This window comes from Heterodontus francisci, chromosome 5, assembly GCF_036365525.1.
Source record: "Heterodontus francisci isolate sHetFra1 chromosome 5, sHetFra1.hap1, whole genome shotgun sequence".
Lineage (NCBI taxonomy): Eukaryota > Metazoa > Chordata > Chondrichthyes > Heterodontiformes > Heterodontidae > Heterodontus > Heterodontus francisci.
Window position 1 is genome coordinate 132,111,908 of NC_090375.1, and position 7,337 is coordinate 132,119,244.

The 7,337-nt window shown below is 40.8% G+C and overlaps 1 protein-coding gene across 5 annotated transcripts in view; it reads right to left on the bottom strand.

Moving 5' to 3' along the window:
* pag1 (phosphoprotein membrane anchor with glycosphingolipid microdomains 1) overlaps nt 1-7,337 on the bottom strand; it is a 271,166-nt gene that overhangs the window by 217,099 nt on the left and 46,730 nt on the right. For 4 of the 5 annotated variants that reach the window (XM_068032103.1, XM_068032102.1, XM_068032101.1 and 1 more), the window contains exon 1: nt 7,016-7,231. The exons of the other annotated variant lie outside the window; for it this stretch is intronic. The gene's annotated coding sequence lies outside the window, so the exon portion shown is untranslated. Of the gene's footprint in view, nt 1-7,015; nt 7,232-7,337 lie in introns of those variants that run through there. 5 annotated transcript variants of the gene reach the window in all.

A 7,337-nucleotide genomic window follows, 5' to 3' on the forward strand; every position in this document is an offset into this window, starting at 1 on the left:
CTGACACATGGCATTAATGATAAACTTTTGAGCATTGAAGTAATTTGTTTGTTTAAGCAAAGCTACGACATAACAGCTAGTCATACAGCTCATTAATAGTGCAGTTAATGATAAATTTTCTACTCCTGGCAAATGTTGCGTCAGCAAATATACATCACTTCCCCATAACTTTCCTCTCAAAATTTAAAGCAGAAATGTATTACCTAGCAAACAATGAGGAAAGCTGTGAATGAGGGGGTATTTCTGGAACAAAAAAGGAATTGCAGGTGGATCAGGAAAGGATGCAGAGAGGTGGGAATGTGACGTAGTCAGTCTCTAAACCCTCCTTCACTGTCTTAATATCACTATGTGGCTCAATTCAAATTTTGTCTGATAATGCTGCTGTGAAGCACTTTGGGGTATTTTGTTACATTAAAGATGCCATATAAATGCAGGTTGTTGCTGTTGCTGTGGTCGAAGGTTTGGGACCAAGGATGTACTGGGTCCCACTCCTCCCATAGGGCTTCTAGACTATGCTCCCCCCAATACTGCCGGAGTCTGGCCTGTCAAATCTCCAAAACCATCTCCCCAAACTTCCCGAATTTATGGACTTCCTTCCAAGATTCCCTCTTACCACCCCCCCCCCCCCCCCCCCCACTTCCAGATCTGGGAACTCCCCCTTATGCTCTTAAACCCCTACACAAATTTAAGCATCTTGTACTCCATTTAAGTTATAAGCCTGTCTCATTACGGCACAGTGGCGCAGTGGTTAGCACCGCAGCCTCACAGCTCCAGCGACCCGGGTTCAATTCTGGGTACTGCCTGTGTGGAGTTTGCAAGTTCTCCCTGTGTCTGCGTGGGTTTCCTCCGGGTGCTCCGGTTTCCTCCCACATGCCAAAGACTTGCGGGTTGATAGGTAAATTGGCCATTATAAATTGCCCCTAGTATAGGTAGGTGGTAGGGAAAATATAGGGACAGGTGGGGATGTGGTAGGAATATGGAATTAGTGTAGGATTAGTATAAAAATAGGTGGTTGATGGTCGGCACAGACTCGGTGGGCCGAAGGGCCTGTTTCAATGCTGTATCTCTAAAACTAAAAAAACTAAAAACATTCTCAGATCTCAGGGACACCTCAAGGCCATCCTCTCCATACTCCCAGATGACACCCACCCCCCATCCCAATCAGTGACCTCCTCTTCCAACACCATTTTTTATTCGTTCCTGGGATGTGGGCGTCGCTGGCTGGGCCAGCATTTATTGACCATCCCTACTGCCCTATAGTTCTCAGAATTTCTTTTTTCAATGTACCAAGAACCCCCTCTCATTATAGGGAACCTCCTCAAAATATTTCCAAAGCCCAATACCCCACCACAGTATTGAAAGACCTCAGACCTGGTTCCTAGATGCTAGAGCCACCCCTGTGCTATGCCCTTGAATATTGCTTTGCCCAACACCCCGTCCTTACGCAATTTCCAACTACTGTGAACAATGTCGCAGGTCAGCTAGGATGTTGATTAGGTCATAGCCATTAGTGAGATAGTTTATCCTTAGTCAACTCATTAAGAGTCAGCAATGTTGTACGGGACAAGAGTCACACATAGGCCAGTCCAAATACTTTCGACAGATGACCCACCCCAAATTAGTGATGCAGCTGCATTTTTAACAGTAGCTTTAATGCAGCACCTTTAATCATTGTTTTCTGGGACCAAATGTTTTCAATTCAATTTCACAAACTGCTATGGTGGGCTTTGAACAATCAAATACTCTAATGAACCCACGTTTCTCATTTCTCATATTTGCTTGGTGACGTCATTCTGTAATACAAACCCCAGTAGTTAACCAAATACTGAGAATTATCTGACCTGTAATTTCCTGGCTTGTCCATGACACCTTTTTGGAGAGGAAGGTCACAGTTGCCATTCTCCAGGTCTCAGGTACTATTTTCTTTATTAATTTTAGAAAAATCTAGTCAGATTCTCTTATTTCCCTCTGGATGCTTAGATATAAACCATCGAGTCCTTGTGATGTGCCTACACTAATTTGAGTAACTTCTTTAGTAATCGCTCTGTTTGAATAATAAACTCCGTTAACTGTCCTACAGCCACCGCTTGTGGTTCTGTAAGCTCAATATCCACCTGTTCTGTGAAAACTGGGGCAAAGTATTTATTTAGATCTACCACTCTCTCGCTACAAACTTGCACCATTCATCTTTCAGCAACCCTACCCCATCTTCATTATGCTCTTACTACTAATACAGGGTGTTTATAAAGTTCTGTGCAACTTTAAACTTTAATAACTTGATACAAGCAAACTGTAAATGGCATTTGAAAGTATAATTCATCAGGTTTCAACACGATACAGTTCAAATTTCTAGCCTTCAACATAACTGATTTTTGATACATCAATTTTCCAATAGTTCACCCTCCAATGTTGCCATTTTTAATCAGTTTCAGCATCATGAATAACAATATTAACATTTAAAGAACTTTAAAAGCCAGGGCATAGCAAGAACAACCTGTATTTATAGAGCATCTTTAAATGCAGTAAAATGCCCCAAGGCACTTCACAGGTGTATTAATCAAACAAAATAACACCAAGCCATAGAAGGAGATAATAGGGCAGATGACCAAAAGAGGTCGTTTTTAAGGAGTGTCTTAAAAGTGGAAAGAGAAGTAGGGAGGCACAGAGGTTTAGGGAGGGAATTCCAGAGCTTAGGGCTTGGCAGCTGAATATGCAACTACCAACGGAGGAGAAATTAAAATAGAAGATGCTCAAGAGGCCAGGATTGGCAGAATGCAGATTCTTAGAGGTACGTAGGACTGGATGAGATCACAAAGATAGGGAGGGGCAAGACGTTGGAGGGATTTGAAAACAAGGACGAGAATTTTAATAATCAAGGCATTACTTAACCAGGAGTCAACGTAGGTCAGTGAACATGATGGCGATGGATGAACGTGACTTGGTGCGAGTTAGGACACAGGCAGCAGCGTTTTGGATGATGTCAAGTTTACAGAAGGCAGAACATGGTAGATTGGCCAGGAGGTGTGTTGAAATAATCAAGTCTGGAGAAAGCAAAGGTGTGTCTGAGGGTTTCAGCAGCAGATAAGCTGAGGCGGAGGCGGAGTCAAGCAATGTTAGAGGTGGATACGCGGTCTTAGTGACAGCAAGGATGTGGTCAGAAGCTTATCTCAGGAACAAATATGACACCAAGGCTGTGAATAGTCTGCTTAAGCATTAGACAGTTGCAGGGAGAGGACGGAGAGGGAATGGAGTTTGTCACGGGGACTGAAGACAATGGCTTCGGTCTTCCCAATATTATAGTTGGAGGAAATTTCTGCTCATCCAGCACTGGATCACTGGATGTCAGACAAGCAGTCTGACAATTTAGAGGCAGTAGAGGGGTTAAGAGAGGTGGTGGAGAGGTAGAGCTGGGTGTCATCAGCATACATGTGGAAACTGACACAGCGTTTTCAGATGATGTCCCCGATGGGCAGCATGTCGATAAGAAATAGGAGGGACCCAAGGATAAATTCTTGGGGTCCTTGACAGGCAATAGTTCAAGAGTGGGAAAAGACGCCATGCAGGTGGTTTATTGGTTACATTTCAACAGATAAGAATGGAACCATGCAGTCCCAGCCAGCTGGACAATGGAGAAGAGGCATTAGAGGACGACAGTGCAGTCCACTGTCTTGAAGGCTGCAGACAGGTCAAGAAGGTTGGAGGAAGACAGTTTATTACTTAATTAATTTGCAATCTTATAACTTGCCTTTAAAATGAATAGAAAACTATTAAACTTGTTTCAGTTAAGTGAGTCATGATTCTCACTGACGGTTGGAGAAATAGCACTTCATTATTGCGACTTTTAGATTAATTAGATCGGGGATCAGTGGCTGTCTCGCCACCCACAACAGGTGTTTCAGTATGGCCCCGGGAAGTATTTAAAATTATTGGAAATTCACACCTCAAAACTCTGCATGTCAAATAGCCTCTGGCCTCACTCACCTGTTGGCAGCACCTGGACATCCATTCACCAATTTCACCCAACCTTATCAGACTTCTGACTTAAAATATAGTACCCCCCACCCCCCTTCTGGATCCAAGTCTATCACTTCTAGTTTTCCTTTTTCTTCTTTTCTCTTTCTCCTCTTATTATCATGACTTGATTCTTTTCTCCACCCTCAGGTACGCTACCCTCACAAACCCCAATCTTTTATGGATATGAAATTGGCTGAGTGATAGGGAACAGAGAGTAGTGGCTGTGGATGTTTTTTGGACTGGAGGAAGGTTTGTAGCGGAGTTCTTCAGGGAACAGTGTTGGGACACTTGCTCTTCCTGATATATATTGACCTAGACCTTGGTGTACAGGGCACAATTTCAAAATTTGGAGATGATACGAAACTTTGAAGCATTATGAACTGCAGGAGGATAGTGTGGAACTTCAAAAGGATGTAGACAAGTTGGTAGAATGGGCAGGCATGTGGTAGATGAATTTCAATGCTGAGAAATGTGAAGTGATTCATTTTGGTAGGAATAACATGGAGAAACAATAGAAGATAAAGAGTACAATTCTAAAGGGGGTGCAGGAGCAGAGGGACCTGGGTGTATATGTGCATAAGTCATTGAAAGTAGCAGGACAGGTTGAGAGAGCGGTTAATAAAGATTACAGTATCTTGGGATTTATTAAGAGGGGCATTGAGTACAAGAGCAAGGAGGTTATTTTACATTAAAAAAAACAAAGTGCTGGAAATACACAGCAAGTCTGGCAGCATCTGTGGAAAGAGAAACAGAATTAATGTTTCAGGTCTGTGACCTTTCTCTAGATTCTATCCAATCTCGTGTCATGCTCTCTCTGAGCTCATCTTGTCCATGGCAACCGCTTCCTAATGCCTTGATCCTATTCCGACCAAACAGTTGATCACCCAACTTCTCTTTCTGGGCCCCATGTTAGCTGATATTAACAGAGAGACATAATTCATTCATTTTGCATAATATTTTGATTTGATATATTATAGTTAAATAGTAAAACATACACTAATTTGGCAAAGAGAAATAGAGGTGATTGGAGCATAAGGATTCCTCTTCAGTACAGACGGAGGAGCTAAATGAGATGAAAAACTAAAATGTTGCTGCACCACTAACTGTGGAGCGGATGGGTGACATTTATTTAAGCAATTTCCAACAACAATTTGTACTTACTTACAGGCTTCAACATAGAAAAGCAATGCAAGATGCTCCACAGAACTATAATCAGACAGAAATGGACACCACACTATAGATGGAAATATTAGGAAAGGTAACCAAAAGCTTGGTCAGAGGGCTGGGAAGAAGATCTTAGGGAAAGGATTTTACAGCTTGCAGTTAAGATGGCTGAAGCCATCAATGCCAATAGTGGGGCTACAGGAAAAAAAAAAACAAGGGGAGGAGGGAGCAATATTACTGAAACAGTTTCATTGCAATAAAGCACAGGATCGAAATAGAGAAGTACTCAAACAGAATCGTTCTTGAAATATAAAACTGTAGAAAGGAAATTGAGAATGAAACTTGAAAAATTAAGGAGGTATGTTTTAACAATGGAACCATAATTGTGGGAGATTTTAACTATCTAGAAATAAACTAAAAGAGAAAATGGATGTGGTGAGAAACACCTCTGACCAAACTTCACACCTCCTAATATTGCCTTCTCTGGGTCAGCATACTTTTAAAAATTTATACCTTTTTGAAATGCCTTAGGATGTTATTCTAGATTAAAAGTGTTAATTAGTCCTCTGTTGTTAGTCCTCCAAGAGCTTCTGAACCCGTTTATGTCTCTTACCCGGGCTCACGGTTCAGGCAGCATCGTTCATGACTCACATTTACAGTATAGCAATGAGTAGCATCACTTAAATGAAAGGAACCTTACATATATAGGTATGCATCGTAGTGTAGTAAGCATTTTGTCAGATCATAACTCGAGAAAGCAAGCAATTTTCTTTAGTTTAATGAAAAATACTGCAATGCATCCAATTGGAAACGTGTAGATAGAATCTGCAAACAATTTAATCAGAAACCACTCAAAACTGCATTTAAGGGGGAAAATATTTAAATGTCTTGGCTGTGCCAAGAACCTCCAAATTAAAGCACATAATGTCAGTATATCAAATCCAGCTTAACATAATGACAGATCGTTACAAAGTCACTGGCCATTTACTCCCAGGACGATCAGCTAAACATGTAATCTCCAACCAAACATTTGTTTTTGTTATTAAAATACTAGAAGAACCAGTTCAACATATATGAAACATCTATCATAATTATTTAAACAATCGCACTTGTTTAATGTAGGCAAAACGGTCACAAGTCAAAATTCAGCAGACGTGATAAAGTGCTTCATAAATGAAAGTATGATAAAGCCTTATATTTAAGTAAACAAAAATACCATAGAAATAGGTATTTAACGTTGGATCAAAATTCTTTTGATCGCAAGCCTGGTGGAGGCTGAATTGCGTTTTTAAATATAATACAACGTTTAGCTGATGTTTGAAAACACCTCTTCAGAACTCGAGTGCAAATAAACAAAATGATTGGTATTGCATGCAACATTCAACTCTACACAAACTGTAGAAAATTTGAACCCAAGTCACATAGACAACTGTGACGATTCGTAATGAAAAACATACAAGATTTATTTAGATAAATGTAATACTATCTTGTTACTTTATAAAGGCGAATAATTGCATTTACTATACTCAACAAACTAAACCAAAATATAGTACAAGACTAATCATATTCATTTTATATTTCAAATACCCATTTTTTTAATCCTTAAGTTATTACACAAATGTCAGTTTTTCATTGTACTGCAGGCAGTAACACAAAGTATTACACTGCCTGTTCACCCAAATCTCAGAATTTTCTTCGGCGTGCTGAGTACGACCGAATCATGACACTTTATAGATACTAGTTCCCAGATGTTATGTACCGAATTAATATAATTTCCATTTTTCACAAATCTGGCTGCGGAACCAAACATTTACAAAAGGAGGGAAAAAAAACTTACCCTGAAAAATGTCGAAAGGAGCTTCTAATTCGCGCAGCTGCTCCTTACTCAAGTTGATAGAAATCAAAAGCAGCAGCTTAAGTGTTACACAAACACCAGCTAAAACGGTGAATTGCAACGTACTGCATTAAGAATACTGATCGCGCTTTCTCTATGCTGCAATGATTTGCTCCTCACAAGCTCTCCAAAGCAGTGATATTGCTGCGCTACTGGGGTTCTGCTTCAACTCCTCCCACACACCGTGCGAGACACAAGACGCTGCAAACAGCTGGGCAGAGCCAGAGCTGCGCGCAAACAAAAAGCCCCGCAAGTGGACGGAGGG